The 15,538-nt window shown below is 43.5% G+C and overlaps 1 long non-coding RNA gene across 1 annotated transcript in view; it reads left to right on the top strand.

Moving 5' to 3' along the window:
* Positions 1 to 3,153, top strand: part of LOC144333735 (uncharacterized) — a 44,013-nt gene extending 40,860 nt beyond the window's left edge. The window contains exon 4 of the long non-coding RNA XR_013402701.1: positions 3,020 to 3,153. This is a non-coding gene — a long non-coding RNA (uncharacterized LOC144333735). The remainder of the gene's footprint in view (positions 1 to 3,019) is intronic.
* Positions 3,154 to 15,538: the final 12,385 nt, after the last annotated feature.

The raw sequence follows: 15,538 nt of genomic DNA, 5'->3' as shown, positions 1-15,538 counted from the left end.
AGTTTTGAATCAGGATTAAGAAGATAGAAGGTGGAGATCTGGGACATAAACTCAGAGGTTGGGTTCTAGTACTGTACACCTAACCACTTTACTCTCTTTCTTCTACTTTCTCACGTCGGCCAGATTGCCTTCCTATCAGTCTCCTAATCCAGCCCCTGACTTGGCTATCCAGGCAGGAAGCCACCTATCCCACAGCAGACCTGGTCCTCCAGAGACAGCTCCCCAGGTGGTGAGTCTAGGGCTGAGACCGCCCTCCAGATTTCCCTCAAGAGCTCCTACCTGACCCAGCATCTGTGCCCAACCTTCCTATCACTTTGGCTACATTAACCTCATCTTAGGAGCTCTTGGGCCTTCTGGAAAGTCTAGGAGCAAGACCCAGATTTAGACACTGCCCTTCCTCATGCCCCTTGTCCCTACTACTTCTCACCCACCCTTCTTAAGGCTTCAAGTCTCTTTTCTCTAAGCCCTTGTTCACAGCCTTCTACAGTGAGGCTCTTCCTGGCTTTTTCTCCAGGCCTTGCTCAATTTGACTCAAATTCTCAAGTAGACTTGTCCTTCCCCTTGTTACTGTGCTCTCAGTATCTTTTTTTGGTTATTGTTGTTAAGCTTTGGTCAAATTCTGTGTTTTTGTATAAATTAGCTATTTGTATAGACACCTATCTCCCCTACTTGACACCAAGCTCCTTGCAGGCAGGCATCAGCTCTTATTCATCTTTGTATCTTTTCTGCACCCAGGGCTTGACATACATTAGATGCAATGCACATTTATCCAGGTGACTTGCCAGCAGGGTACAGATTATTCCTGGCCCTACAGTTATTCACTATCCATTAAACACCCTTTACCTTTTTACAATTATTTTTTGCTTGAACCAAATGAAAGCAATCTTTCTTTTCTTCTTTTAAACTGATTATCTTTGTGTACTCTTCTATATGATACATTTCATGACACAAATTTTAATTAAACATTACAATTCTGCCAAATGAATACTGAACATTTCCTTTGATTATTTACAAATATGCTTTTCAAAACTTTTAAACAAATTAGAAATCACATTTGTAAGCAAAAATAACATTAACACTAGAAAACCTTATTAATTTGCTAGTATTTGCCTAACGATTGTAGAATTCCCAGGTCAATATCTAAACGTTTCAAAAATAATGAAGCTGGCCGGGCACGGTGGCTCAAGCCTGTAATCCCAGCACTTTGGGAGGCCGAGACGGGCGGATCACGAGGTCAGGAGATCGAGACCATCCTGGCTTACATGGTGAAACCCCGTCTCTACTAAAAAAAAAATACAAAAACTTAGCTGGGCGAGGTGGCGGGCGCCTGTAGTCCCAGCTACTCGGGAGGCTGAGGCAGGAGAATGGCGTAAACCCGGGAGGCGGAGCTTGCAGTGAGCTGAGATCTGGCCAGTGCACTCCAGCCTGGGCGACAGAGCGAGACTCCGTCTCAAAAAAAAAAAAAAAAAAAAAAAAAAATAATAATAATAATAATAATGAAGCTTATTCTATCACTTTTCTCCTACTAAGATGTTATTATATAATAATTCTTTAAAACCTCATCCCTCAAAAATTTATGTATGTTTTATAATATTGGAAAACTAGTGCTGATATATAATTTGTACATAAACACAAATACTAAATTGGGGAGATATGCTAATAATTTATTTTTTCATCTTTATTGTTATAAAACTGACAAATAAAAATTGTGTATATTTAAGGTATACAACTTGATGTTTTGATATACATATACACTGAAATAATCATCATGATCAACTAATTAACATACCAGCACCTCACATAGTTAACACTTTCTTTTTTTTTTTCTTATGGTTAGAACACTTAAGACCTTATGATTTCCTCTTAGCAAATTTCAAGAATCTAATACAATATTACTAACTATAGTCACCATGCTGTGTATTAGGTCTCCAGAACTTATTCATTCTGTGTAACTGAAACTTTGGATACTTTGACCAACATCTTCTTATTTCTTCCTCACCCCAGCGACCACCCTGGCAACTACTGTCTGCTTCTATACATTTTACTGTTTTAGATTCCACATGTAAGTGAGATTATGCAGTATTTGTCTTTCTGTGCCTGGCTTATTTCACCTGACATAATGTCCTCCAGGGAGTACAGGCACCCGCCACCACGCCCGGCTCTTTTTTTGTATTTTTAGTAGAGATGGGGTTTCACTGTGTTAGCCAGGATGGTCTCGATCTCCTGACCTTGTGATCCGCCCGCCTCGGCCTCCCAAAGTGCTGGGATTACAGTCGTGAGCCACTGCGCCTGACCTGGAACCGAGAAAATCTTAACTGACATGCTCATCAAATTTCATGTTTCCTTTATTAATTTTTGGTTTTGCTAATCATCTTTAAATTTCTATAAATCCTTGTATTGATTTTCCTGCTTGAATTGCCTTTCATAGAGATGAGTTCTGCACTTTCAGTGGGTGCAACAGGATTGCTTTTTATTTACTTTGACTTGCTTTGTTCACTTTTCTAGCCATATCCTGCTGCCCAGCCCTTGATGCCCCACCATTTGGTATTTGGGATTTAGGGACCAAATTTACATTTCTATCCTCTTGCTATCCTCCATCCTCCCGCACTCTCCCAGCCACTCTGGAGGCCGGGGCAGAGGACGGCTTCAGCCTAGGAGGTCAAGGCTGCAATGAGCTATGATTGTACCATTACACTCTAGCCTGAGTGACAGAATGAGACGCTGTCTCAAAAAAAAAAAAAAAAAAAAAAAAAAAAAAAAAAAAAAAAAAAAGAATATCCAGTTTCCATGTCTAGAGAGGTAAATTATGAACAAGAACATTAAAATGATATTTTATTCACTTCAATGACATAGAATCATTGAATGGCTCCCAATTATCTGACCTCCTGATGTTCATGCCCCTCCCGTAGTGATTGGACTAACCTGTGTGATGACAGGACATTGTAGACATGGTGATGTGTGACTTCTGAGCCTAGGTTATGAAAGGTATTCCAGCTTCTGCCTGGGTCACTCATTCTAGGGGAATGCAGCTGCCATGTCACGAGCATACTCAAGCAGCCCTCTGGAGAGGCTCCTGTGGAGAGGAACTGGAGCTTCTCACTGTCATCCAGCACCAGCCACAGGAGTGAGTCAACTTAGACCTGGATCCTCTGGCCCTAGCCAGGTTTATCTGGATGTTTCAGCAACATCTTGACTTTACTCCTCCTGATACTTTCATGAGAGGCAGAAATATCCACTGAAGCTGCTCCTGAATTCCTGGCTCACAGATACTGAGCTCAGATACTGTGTGAGATAATAAATGTTTATTGTTTTAAGCTGCTACATTTTGGGTGTAATTTGTTATACAGCAATAAATAACTGGAACAGATATGTATATAGATCCAAGCTGTATTAGTTTCCTGGGAATGCCATAACAAAGTATCACAAACTGGATGGCTCAAACAACAGAAACTTATTGTCTCACAGTTCTAGAGGCCGGACCTTTGAAATCTAGGTGTCGGCAGGGCTGTGCTCCTTCTGCAGGTACTTGGTGAGGATCTGTTCAGGTCTCTCTTGCAGCATCTAGTAGCCTCAGGCATCCTTGGCTTGTAGATGGCTGTCTTCTCCCTGTGTCTCTTCACATCATCTTCCACCTATGCATGTGTCCGTCTGTCCTTGGGTCCAAATTTTCCCTTTTTTAAAGACAACAGTCATGTTGGATAGGGACCCACTCTAATTGTTACCAGAAAAAGTGGTCTTCATCCAGACCCCAAGAGAGGGTTCTTGGATCTCAGGCAGGAAGGAATTCAAGGTGAGTCACAGAGCACAGTAAAAGAAGCAAGCTTATTGCACGGTGGCGGGCGCCTGTAGTCCCAGCTACTCAGGAGGCTGAGGCAGGAGAATGGTGTAAACCCAGGAGGCGGAGCTTGCAGTGAGCCGAGATCGCGCCACTGCACTCCAGCCTGGGCGACAGAGCGAGACTCCGTCTCAAAAAACAAAACCAAAAAAAAAAAAAAAAAAAAAGAAGCAAGCTTATTAGAAGTGACTGTGTTACAGACTATGGTGTCCTCACAAAGCAAGCAGAGGAATGCACTGTCTTTAAGTTATCTTTCTTATATAGAGGTCTTGTCTACATAAAGACTAAACTAAACCATGACTATGTGAGGGTGAGCAGATAGCATGACAAAATGTATCATCCTATTGATTTCAAGAAACGATCCTTGACATTTTTGTGTGTGTGAGTACATCAAAACGTAACTATTATTATCTTGAAAGGGTATGTTGTTTTGGGTGTTGGGACATCTGGACTTTCTGTTGTTGTAGGAGTTTGTCCTTGCAGGCATTACCAAGCTGCTTCCTCAGCTGTAAACATCTTAGCATCATGGGTTGTGACTGGCAAGGAATGTGCCTTGCTAGGTTTAAGATGGAGTTGATTTTAAAATGATATCACTGTGGCTCTCCTGGGCTCCTGCTTCCTTAACATCATGACCTCTTTGTAACTTGATTACCTCTGTGAAAGACCCAAATAAAGTCCCATTCTGAGGCACTGTGAGTTAGGACTTCAACCTGCCTTTTCCTGGGGTGTACAATTCCACCCATAACAAATACTTATGTGTCAAGAAGTCTGGAAGCAGAAGTCTCAGGGCTGGCATGGCAGCTATAGGATGCCATCAAAGATGCAGGCTCCTTTTAGTTTTCTTTTTCTTTCTTTTTTTTTTTTTTGAGATGGAGTCTTGCTCTGTCACCAGGCTAGAGTGCAATGGTGTGATCTCGGCTCACTGCAACCTCCACTTCCCAGGTTCAAGCAGTTCTCCTGCCTCAGCCTCCCAAGTAGCTGGGATTACAGGTGTCTGCCGCCACACCCAGCTAATTTTTGTATTTTTAGTAGAGATGGGGTTTCACCATGTTGGTCAGGCTGGTCTCAATCTTGTGACCTTGTGATCTACCCGCCTTGGCCTCCCAAAGTGCTGGGATTACAGGCATGAGCCACCGTGCCCAGCCTCCTTTTAGTTTTCTTCTCCACCATCCTTCATTTTGGGGAGGCTTCTTTTTCTCCATTTCTGCTTTTTTCCTCCATGAGCGAGGATACCCATTACTGAAATTCCTATCCTTTCTAGAAGGAAAATGAAGTTTCTTCTCTGTTCAGTAAAGTTAGGGAGGGTGAGCTCGGTGTGCCTGTCTCAGCTCTGACTTCTTTTCTTCTTGGGAGACAGCTGCCAGCAGCAGGGACATGGGCCCTTCAGTGTTCTCCCTCATGACATTAGATTTATATGGGGAGGGGCCTTGCCCCTTGAGTGGGCTTCAACTTAGAAGTTGGGAGTTTGCAGTTTCAGAAACTTCAACATTTGGTACATTGGCCAGAAACACTAAGAAGTAAAAACCTAAGAGTGGGACGAAGAGGAAAAAATATTCATATGGAAAATTTTTTGGTGGGGCCAGGTGTGTGGTTTGGAGGTTTGTACTCTAGTTGTGGTTTAAAAAGAAGGAATTTTTCTGCAGTTGGCTTTTAATTCTGTGATCCAGGTGACAGGTTTTCAGCTGTCTACATAGTGTTTAGCTCTTAATGTGACTGTAGCTTATGGATGTTTTGTCCATAGATGAGTGACTGTCTCCATAAAGCAGTGCTCCTTCCTTCCTTCCTTCCTTCCTTCCTTCCTTCTTTCTTTCTTTCTTTCTTTCTTTCTTTCTTTCTTTCTTTCTTTCTTTCTTTCTGTCTTTCTTTCTGTCTTTCTTTCTGTCTTTCTCTCTCTCTCTCCTTCCTTCCTTCCTTCTTCTTTTCTTTCTCTTCTCTTCTCTTTTCTTTTTTTTCTTTTCTTTCTGAGATAGTGTCTCACTCTGCCACCCAGGTGGGAGTGTAGTGGCACAATCATAGCTCACTGCAGCCTCAACATCCTCCAGGCTCAAGCGATCCTCCTGCTTCAGCCTTCCAAAGTACTGGGATTAAAGGCTTGAGCCACTGGGCCTGGCCTTGTTTTCAAACTTGAATGTGAATAGAATCACCCAAAGGCCTTGTTAAAACAGATTTCTAGATCCCATCTTTTTATTCTCTTTCCCCCAAGGGATTGTTCTGAAGCAGTTGAGTCCTACCTGGCAGATATCTTGTGTGGCTGAGTAACAGCAATGCTTGCTTGTGAAGCTGTGGCCAACTTGGTTGTATACCAGCTTGGGTTTGCTTCCCCTCCTTGCCTCCCTCACATCTCACTTCCCTCCCTCTTGCTGCCCTGGGGCTTGTCCCTCTCAGAAAAGCACCAGCACAGAAGCTTTGCCTCCTGTGCTTTCTGCCAGGAAACCTGGGCTAAGGACGGGCTGAAAGGGAAGTGAATCTGAAATAAAATAACATTTTTTAAAAAAGAAATTAAAGGGCTATATGTAGATGGATTCTCCTCAAAGAAATGGCAAGTGCATAGTCCCCAAGTTAACCTTATGCTAGAATATCTTCTGGCTGATTGTAAGTTCAAAACTTTATGGACTTTAATGGTTTCTGGACAACTGGAATAATCCGGCACTCTGGTGAGGCCAAAGCCAAGGAAACGGTCTCACAGTCTCCATCTCTCTCTTCCAGTCAGTTCCTTCTGACTGTCTGCTGGGGTCGTTTTTTCTTTTTTGAGACAGGGTCTTACTCTGTCACCCAGGCTGGAGAGCAGTGACATGATCACAGCTCACTACAGCCTCAAACTCCTGGGCTCAAACAATCCTCCCTCCCCAGCCTCCCAAGTACCTAGGACCACAGGCATGAGCCACCTCGCTCGGCTAATTTTTTTTTAAATTTTGTTAAGATGGGATCTCTCTATGTTGCCCAGGCTGGTCTTGAACTCCTGGGTTCAAGCGATCTGCCCAGCTCAGCCTCCCAAAGTGCTCGGGTTACAGGCATGAGCCACCGTGCCCGGTTTCTCTCATACTTGTTATTTCAAAAATAGCTGCCACAATTCCAGACATTACATCCTCAATCAAGGCAGGATGAAGAGAGGAAAGGGTGGTCCCAGCACAACCTTCTTTCACACTTAACCCTATTATCAGGAAAGCAGCAGCTTTCTCACCTCCACCCATCCCCTCCCCGTAGACTTTCCTTATGTCTCTTTGGTTGGAATTAAGTTATTTAGTCACTTTTGTCTGCAACGAAGGCTGGGAAAGTGAGTACTAGGCTTCTCACCTCTACAGTGTAAAAGACAAAACAGGAACAGACTGGGATTGGTTGCTGGGTTATCCAACCAACAGTGTCTGCCATATGAGCATTATATGATTTATATGATTATTTACCTTGCTTTGAGTGAATATATGCATTGTGTTTCCTGGGATGGTCACTTCGTATCTAAGTAGCTCAAAATGCTATTCTATTTCATGCGTATGTGTTTTCAGATTGCATTTTACCTACTTGATTAGTCTGTATATGCAGTAGGCAAGACTCTCAGTATTGTCCTTGCTCTAGAGCCCATGCCCTTCAAGCCAAACCCTGGCCCTGGGCATCCCAGATATATGGTGCATGTCCCAGATGTTCTGTGCCCGATACAGCGGATATTCTCCCAGAAGGCTGGAGAGTTGCACCTCATGCAGAGAGAGAGCGAAATAGACGTGAAGTGGGAGTCAGTCGCACTACATGAGCTTCGGTCATGGCTCTGCCCTTTTCGTTGTAATGAGTCTTTGGGAAGCTGCCAACCTCTCTACATGCCTTGCTGTAATATGGGCATGAGAACATCTGTCTCCAGGCCGTACAACCTAGTTCTTAGTAAGCGGTGATAGTGATCTGTTTCCTCCTGGGCAACATAGAGAGATCCCATCTCAACAAAATTAAAAAAAAAAAAGTAGCCGAGTGAGGTGGCTCATGCCTGTGGTCCTAGGTACTTGGGAGGCTGGGGAGGGAGGATCGTTTGAGCCCAGGAGTTTGAGGCTGATCTGTCTCCTCCTTTGAGGCTGTCTCCTACTGCAGCTTTGATTACTCAGGGGAGCTGAATTGTTTGTTAATTTTCAACTTTAAAGATATAATCTTCATCTCTCTACTTCCTGTCTGTCTGCTATAGCTTCCCAGGACCATTCCAGCCTTCATTGCTTCCCTTTCTCCTTTAGTTTCCATAGAACATATGGTCTGCTTCACAATTTTAGCCTACAAACTCACACTGTCTTGGATTGTTAGTTCATCCTCTCATGGTTTGAGTCTCACTTCCCCAACCAGTCTGTCTGATGTCCTATCTGAGGGCTGTTCCACAGATTCCTTTTTTCCTGAGCCTCCAACTGTTGATACAATATCAGCACTCAGTAGACAGCTGTTGAATAGAATCTGCAACGTCCCAAAGATTAGAAAGAGAAATACCCATGGCTTCTAAGCCTGTGCCATGCTAAATGGCCACTGGAGCTCAGCAATCCTCTTCTTACTTTGTTGTCTTCTAATTAAGAAGGATGTGGAAATGTAGGGTGTAGGCCTGGATATGTAGAGGGCTGGGTCGGGCGTGTTGGCTCACACGTGTAATCCCAGCACTTTGGGAGGCCGAGGTGGGTGGATCACGAGGTCAGGAGATTGAGACCCCTGAACAACATGGTGAAACCCTGTCTCTACTAAAAATAGCAAAAAAATTAGCTGGGCCTGGTGGTGTGTGCCTATAATCCCAGCTACTTGGGAGGCTGAGGCAGAAGAATCGCTTGAACCAGGGAGACGGAGGTTGCAGTGAGCTGAGGTCGTGCCACTGTACTCCAGTGTGGCGACAGAGCAAGATTCCATCTCAAAAAACAAACAAACAAACAAACCACCTGCTCTGTTCATATAGCCCCAAACTTGCTGTTAGTGTCCCCGAAAGTTCATAGCTTGAACTCCATGACCTCCTTGGCAAACTCCTGAGTCTGTTCTCTCATTCAGAAGTCATGGTTTTTAGCAAAAGAGCCCCTGTCAAGCCTGAACACCTTATGGGCATGCGCTCAGCTGGGTATGTGGGGACTGAAATTTGGATTTTCCCATTGTTGCAGTGACAACCAGGAACATTAACTCTGGACCAGGCGGGAGGAGATCAGGCTTCTCCTCTGGGTCCACAGCCACTAAGATCTCTAACCCTGGGACATTCACTTAGTTTCTCCAAGTCACAGTTTTATCACATCACAGAAGCTGAGAATTGAAGGCTTATTTTCTAGAGAGGTGTGTGTAGTGTTGACAGCACTGGACTGAGGACCAGGAGAGATTACTAGACCTCCTCAGCCTTGAGTTCTGCATTTCAAGGTGCAGTGAGGGGGCAGGAGATGTATAAACTAAGATTTCTTCTTACTCTGAATTGTGGAATTGTAGGTTTATGACTTACTAGGGGTCACAGCATGAGGTAGTTGGTTGCTAAATCTGCTTTTCCTGGTCCCCTTTCTAGATTCGAGTCTTATTGCTTGAGATTAGAATGTGTTTATTGTCTTTGACTCCTTAGCTCTGTTCTCCTCTTGACTCTTTGGGGTTGGACTATGGGATGCTGAGTGTTTCAAGACTTTTTCAAACCTTTGGGACATTGTTTACAGCACTGTGTACTTTGGAGAGAGCTTTTATGTGTATTATCTGGCCAGAACTTGACAGTTTCTCTCTCTCTCTCCTTTTGTTTTGTTTTGAAAGAGTCTCACTGTCGCCCAGGCTGCAGTGCAAAGGCACGATCTTGGCTCACTGCAACCTCTGCCTCCCAGGTCCAAATGCTTCTCATGCTTCAGCCTCCTGAGTAGCTGGGACTACAGGCACATGCCACCACACCGAGCTAATTTTTGTATTTTTTTTTTAGTAGAGACAGGGTTTCACCATGTTGACCAGGCTGGTCTCGAACTCCTGACCTCAAGTGATCCGCCCACCTCGTCCTTCCAAAGTGCTGGGATCACAAGCATGAGCCACTGTGCCCGGCTGACAGTCTTTTAAGAGCCATTTATAGCCATTTGCCAGATGGGAAATTGACTCTTAGAGAAGAACCCAAGGTCCCAAGGCTGCTGACTTAGGGGCAGAGCTGGGCAAGAATCTAGGTCACCTTAATTCCAGCCAAAGGATATTTACTCATAACATTGAGGGGGTATTGGAAGAAGATTGTGTGGCTCAGTGTGGGGAACAGAATGGGAAACAAAGGATACTTGAATTCAGGCTCAAAGGAGAAGGGAGGAAGAGGTGGTTGCCCTGACCTGACTTTTCTTCACTGCCACCAAGCCAGGCTTAATGCCTGTTTCCTTCAATCAGAGAAGCCTGTTTTTGTTTTTGTTTTTGTTTTTTTTTGAAACAGAGTCTCGCTCTGTCGCCCAGGCTGGAGTGCAGTGGCCGGATCTCAGCTCACTGCAAGCTCCGCCTCCCGGCTTCACGCCATTCTCCTGCCTCAGCCTCCAGAGTAGCTGGGACTACAGGCACCCACCACCTCGCCCAGCTAGTTTTTTTGTATTTTTTAGTAGAGACGGGGTTTCACCATGTTAGCCAGGCTGGTCTCGATCTCCTGACCTCGTGATCCGCCCGTCTTGGCCTCCCAAAGTGCTGGGATTACAGGCTTGAGCCACCGCGCCCGGCCGAAGCCTGATTTTTTTAAACTCTGGAAGCCATATGTGGTCATCACAAATGATTTAATCTGAAAAGAAGGGGAGAGAGTAAGAAGAAAGATTCCTCTGCTGTGGCCCATCTCACGCACCCTCTCGGAATGTCTCGAGAGTGTCTGCAGAGTTGACATCCTTTCCATAGTCCCTGGCATGGCCGAGGCACAGTCTATCCCTCATAGTCTCTATTTATTTTCTATTCTTTTTGTCTTTTGAGATAGAGTCTCGTTCTGTTGCCGAGGCTGGAGTGCAGTGGTGTGATCTTGGCTCACTGCAACCTCCGCCTCCCGGGATCAAGCGATTCTCCCACCTCAGCCACCCGAGTAGCTGGGACCACAGGCATGCGCCACCACGCCTGGCTAATTTTTGAATTTTTTGTAGAGACGGGGTTTCACCATGTTGGCCAGGCTGGTCTTGAGCTCTTAGGCTCAAGTGATCCTCCCGCCTTGGCCTCCCGAAGTGCTGGGATTACAAGCGTGAGCCACTGGTGCCCAGCCACATCCTGTATTTCAGTTGGGGTGGAATATTGGTATCTGAATTGCAGCACTTGTTCCTTCTCCACTTCAGGGTTCCCTCAGCTCTACATGAAAGTGGGAAACACAGCATCACTTTATTAATAGTGTACAAGTAGATGCTCCCTGCCAGAAGCAGGGTTTCTCTGAGTTGGAGCACAAGACTTAGGTGTGAAAGCCTAGAAAATTCTTCCTATGCCCTTTCTTCTGAGAGGCTAGTTGAGTCTACAGAGCCTACCCACTCCCCTTCCTCCCACAGATCCAGGCAGAGAAGCTAGGACAGTGGAGGTTGACTAGAAGGATGGCCATGCCTGCTCTGCTCACTGCATGGAGGCAGAGAGTGAAAGGGAGTGAAGCCTAAACTCTCACCTCTCATAAAATATAATCGCTCTACCCACCAGTAAAACACTGCTCAGGAAACACAGTCTTGGCTTTGAGCATCTCCTCCAAGCTCAGAGAGGACTGGTAATGTGGTGTTCATTCCCCAAGAGGCAAAGATGGGCATACAAGGAAAGTGGGAGAAAGGTCCCTGCCTTACACATAACAGAACTTTCTCTTTTTAAAGTGACCCCTTTATTTTGGGCACGGTCCTCCCAACCTCCCCACTTAAACATGCAAATACTCTGTGAGGATATATTGATACCTGCTATGCTAGAAATTGAGAATCAGAGACAACATAGACGTACCATCCAGAACAGCAGACAGCCACCTAACAGTTGAAATGAAGTGCTCTGATAACAGTGACAATAGCTAAGTGTTCAGGGAACCCTTACTAGGTACAGGTATTACACCCAGCACACTACAGGCTTCATCTTGTTCAATCCTCACAATAATCCTATATGGTAACTTTAGTATTCCCAGTTTTCAGATGAGGGAACTTAAGTTTAGAGAGGCTAAATAGCTTGCTCAAGGTCACACAGCTAGCAAGAGGCAGGGTTGGGAGTTGCGGCAAGAGTTCTGCCTAAAGTCTCTGCGTATAACCACTGCGTGATATTCCTACGGTCGAGGACAACATGGGGTGCCACAGGAATCCAGAGAAGGGCAGTTACCCAGGTGGCAGAGGTCAGGGGGATCACAGAGAAGCTCCCATCTCGCTCTGTGAATGCTTGAGGACCTATTAGGGAGCAGCCCATTAAATGGGGCAAAGAAAGAGGGAGCATTAGTAGGTCAGGTCTGCACAGGACACCTCAGCAGGGGAGGGAGGGGAGGAGGAGGCTGAAAGGGGCGAGAGGAGTGTGGCAAGGGGTGACATGAAGGCTGAAGTTCACAAGGATATATAAGCAAGCTTGTTCACCTCCACGTTAATCTGGAAGTGTTAAATAGTGACCACTATTGAGGCTCGTTGACATAAAAATATTTATCTCTGAGGAGAACACAAATGAAAATATCTAAGAGAGGAGGGAGGGGAGACATCAGGGCATCAGGAGCCGGAATCTCAACCATCTGGAATCCTACTGAGATTTGGCGGCCCATTGCAGAGTCTCAGGTATCTTGCCAAAATCTTTTTTAAAGGAGAAAAAAACAATAATGTTGCCTTCTAGAATAATGCACCAGAAATGCCTCACGTTGGCATTTACAGACGTCCTGCCAGTGCCCGGAGAGCATATAATGGACGGATAGCAAAGGCAGCGAGGGGGAGAAAAAGCAGCAGAGTGATTGAGCTGTGCCTCCTTGGGTTTTTATTATCGTTGCTGCCTTCAGCCATATGCTTTTCAAAGGCTCTGACAAGCCTGGAATGGTTTCAAAGGAATTCCTAAACCCAGATTTCATTATCGTCATTACATCTCTGGATTGTCAGTGCTCTGCATAGGAAACACAAATTTACGAAAGTTCTTAAATGTTTCTCCATAAATGTTGATCAGCCTCTCCTGTCATTACATGAAATGTCTGGGATGTTGACATAGAGGCTAATAAATAGCATTTCTCTTCCTTGAAATAGGATGTCTTGCCACTTGAGTGGGTTCCAGAAGCTGCATAAAAAAGGGAATAAAATGGTTTCTTTTTCCTTTTTCATCTATTTGGTTGTTCCTTACCACCCCCACCCTCACTGCCACTTTTAAAAACAGAATGAAAACAGACTCAATCTGCTGAGAATGCCCGTTTTTAAGTACACCACGGACCCTATTTGTGCTGCAGCTGACAGCCAAGGCATTTATCCCTCTGCCACCCACCACCAGATAGCCTATTTGGTTGTGAGTTTCCATGCATCTCGGGTCTTTTGCCATCCTTTTACTTGTCCCCCTTCCACATACAAACCTTGGTCAATTTCACAAACAGAAAAACTAAGCCAGAGGCTGATGAGTCAGGTGAGTGATGAGTCAGGTGAGTGATGAGTCAGGAGCAGAGCCTGGGAGACCCTAGGACCAAACGGGGCTCTGGAACTCTGTAGCATCCCTGACCCCATCTTCATCTCAAAGGACGCATTCTTCTTTGCAAGAATGATGGCATCATACTAAGGGTTCTGGAGAAATAAAAGCCGTAAGTACGTTGGGTGCTCTGTTAAAACCTGTGTAAAGGGAGCAAAGGTATATATCCTGTGAAAATGCAGAAGTTTTCCACTTGAGAGAAGTTCTTGGATGGATGGAATATGCAGAGATCTGGGGAATGTTGGGATATTCCATCCAAGATGAAAGGCAAGTTGCTTCACCTTGTGCCTTGTCATTAAGAAAATTAATGTTTCAAGGACACTCTTGGATATTGGAGGCAGAATCATAACACACTTAAATGTCTGCTGCAAAAACTTGCTCTATTTATGGGATAACATGAACAGCTCCCTGGGAGTCAATACAAAGGCATGTTCAGCACTTTGAAATGAAAACATGGGACCACTAATATATTTTTCTTGAGCACACATTGCATACCAGATATTGTTCTAAGTACTTTATGCGCATCACCTCATTTGATCCTCACAAGGGCACACAGGTAACGTGGCAGATAGAATTTGAAGCCATGTATCTCCCGAATTCATTGGTCTTAACCACCACGCTTTACTATTTTCATTTTCAGATCCATCAGTTGATCTTGGAGATTGCAATTTCCAGGCGATGCCCATTTCTCATCTAGTCTATCATAATTTCATTTTCTTCAACCTATGGAATCAATTATAAATTTAACTACCACCTACAAACCCACTTACAATAGTGAAAAGTGAGAACAAGTAAGAGGAAGAAATTTACCATAACTTGTATTTTAAAGGAAGGAAAAAGGGGAAAGTAATTATTCATTCTTCAAATACTCTAGAAGCAGTACAGGAATATGCAATTGATTATGAATATGGTAATCCACACAAATGAATTTTGTCTTTTTTTTTCTCTGTCACTACCACAATTGGGGAAATATATAACCTCCAGGATTTGGGGATGATTCCAACAACCAATAATTTTAAAAACAATATTTATTCAGAATTTTTTCAGAATTATAATTTCAGATAAATTAATCCTTTTTGTTCATTTCTCACATGGCCTTGAGTACTTTAAAGTCATGGTATAATTCTTCCTGTGGCTACACTTACATCCTACTTATTATGTAAGAAAACACCTTGCTCCCAGCCCTAACATTCCTCCCCAATTTCTCTTTTCACTGTTCAGTAAATAAAGGTTTCTGAAGTCAAAGTTTTATGGCTCATTTTGTGGGAGTCCCAAGTGTGGCAGAACAAAATGTTACTATCATTTTTAACCCTTCACTTCACTCTAAGGGTGGTGGCATCTTTTGTCTGCTAACTTCAAATAAAGTCATTGTTCTTAGTATAATAACCTTGTACATTCTTTTTAAAATTATGAAATCTTAGCATACTTCATATATTCTTGAGGGTAGAATTTAATGGTGGTCTTGTATCCTCTGTAGATTGGAAAAAAGAATTTAGTTCTAGGGTGGGAAAGGGATATATATTTTAGATGTAGAAGCTAGAAGAAAGCAAAATTACTGTATTTAAGGAACAAGGAACTATAAAATAGAAATAATAACAGTTCAAGACAAAATAGGATTATTTTGAGAGCTAAATGAGATGACTTGAAGTGCCTGGGCAGAGTTCTCGGCACATAGCAAGAGCTGAACCAATGTTAAAATGTTTTGTACTGCTATTGTTGTTGTTGCTATTGTTATATAAACTTTTCTTGAAAAAATATGCTAATAATAGAAAGAGAATCAAGAAGAGAATCAAAATAAGAACTAGAAATGATATTTGTAAGGGTTATTTGCAGTGCCAATTTAAACATAGAGCTAGAAATAAATACTAACGAAACAAGGTTACAAAATGAAATGTATATGTTATAAACCTTGACAATGGAAAATAAAATAACATGTACAAAAAGACAGAACATAGGAGGAAGTATTAGAATGATCATTTGTTTTAGGTGTGTCTCTGGAATACAGCATATAGTTGGATTTTGCTTTGTTTGCTTTGTGAGCCAATCTGAAGATTTTTTTGCCTTAATACAAACAGATTTTTACTTAATAAAAATCTTGCTCATTTACATTAATTAATATTACTTGTTTGGCTCTGTTTCAGTAATATGTTGTTTTATACTCTCTCTCTC

This window comes from Macaca mulatta, chromosome 13, assembly GCF_049350105.2.
Source record: "Macaca mulatta isolate MMU2019108-1 chromosome 13, T2T-MMU8v2.0, whole genome shotgun sequence".
Taxonomy (NCBI): domain Eukaryota; kingdom Metazoa; phylum Chordata; class Mammalia; order Primates; family Cercopithecidae; genus Macaca; species Macaca mulatta.
Note: the sequence above shows the minus strand (reverse complement) of the source record. Positions and strands in the feature narration are given on the sequence as shown.